The following is a 1,510-nucleotide window of genomic DNA, read 5'->3' as shown; positions in this document are numbered from 1 at the left end:
AACTCTCAAATAATATCCGGCGAAATGTTACACATGGACCCAACTTCCTCGGAGGGACTGCCGAAACAGAACCCTCCCAGTACTAGGTGGGGCTCCCCCGAAGGGAGACCCCATGAGAGCAGGCGAACTAAGCCAGAAGGCCATGTCCACCCACTCCCTAGACATTCAGGGCTGGCCCGAGGACCGGCACCCTACTGATCACACAGTGAGACAAAACATGCACAAACAAAAAAAGACAAAAACGTGACAAAACATAGGCAATAAATTAAATAAAGTGGGGGAAAGGGATACTGAAGAGGAGAGTGAAAGAAGTGGTCATTGTGTTCAACAATGACCAGGCCCTCCGGCCAGGAATAAAAGGCCCGGCCCAGGAGGCAGGTGCTAAAAAAAGCGTGTAGCTGGTGCAGTGATCGTGGTATCCTTAAATCAAAGTGTCCCTCACACACAGTGATTCTCAGACACCCCTGGACTGCCACTCCAGGGGCACATGCACCATAGGCTTTTCGTTCCATATCCAACCCCACGACCAGCCAGTGCAGCCATCCACCCCTGCCAGCTAGAGAGCCCTTCAAGGTTTTCTTAGGGAGAACTGCCTCTCAGGTAGCAGCCTCCACCAATACTAGCCCTTCCAGACCCTCCGTCAACCTGGCGGATTTGCATGGTCCTACCCCATCTTACCCCAGGGCATTACCAGCTCCCCAACCGGATCGCTGACAGAGATAGCACTTACACCAGAAGGCCAGACTAGAACCCGGCAAAAAGACCAGACCAGTGCAGCACCCATCCCCACCAGGAGCACCCTTCCAGATGGCTCAGACTCAACCATGGGCCGGCCCTCAGTATCTGTCGGGCAGCATGGTGTAGTCACTGCTGAAACCATCCTTCCAGGTGCAATGACGTCATTCGATTGCATCCACCCTCCCCATGTAGGAGGTGCTTCAGCGCTCCTCTGACAACTCATAAGAACAGATACTACACTTGATCTTCGCCAAAAGGCCGAGAAGCGGCAGGGAAGACACCACGATCAGCACAGCCAGAGTGCAGTGGCCGAGCCTCGCCCTGGGAGAACCACCTTCATGATCATGGTGTCTCCCCTGCCAGGTAATTATCTTATACAATATGTTGTACATTACATAGTCCTGACTTCTGCTCTCTCCCCTCTACCCACTGCTATATATACACATAATGGGCCAGATCCACAAAGAACTTACGGCGTAAATTCTACGATGCGCCGTCGTATCTTTGTTTTGTATCCACAAAACAAGATACGCCTGAATGTGGTCTAGATCCTACCGACGTACGTCTTAGTACGCCGTCGGATCTTAGGTGCATATTTACGGTGGCCGCTAGGTGGCGCTTCTGTTGATTGCCGCGTAGAGTATGCAAATTAGCTAGATATGCCGATTCTCAAACGTACGTCCACCCGGGCAATTTTTTTACGTAAGGTTTTTTTCGGCGTAACGTTACCCCTGGCTCTATGAGGCGTACGCAATGTTAAGTATGGACGTCG

At 51.8% G+C, this 1,510-nt stretch overlaps 1 pseudogene; it reads right to left on the bottom strand.

Moving 5' to 3' along the window:
• Positions 1-932: 932 nt before the first annotated feature.
• Positions 933-1,109, bottom strand: LOC120938466 (annotated as a pseudogene).
• Between the last annotated feature and the right edge of the window lie 401 nt (positions 1,110-1,510).

This window comes from Rana temporaria, chromosome 4 (assembly GCF_905171775.1).
Source record: "Rana temporaria chromosome 4, aRanTem1.1, whole genome shotgun sequence".
In the NCBI taxonomy this organism is placed as follows: domain Eukaryota; kingdom Metazoa; phylum Chordata; class Amphibia; order Anura; family Ranidae; genus Rana; species Rana temporaria.
The sequence above is the reverse complement of the archived record's forward strand: the minus strand, read 5'-3'. Positions and strand labels throughout refer to the sequence as shown.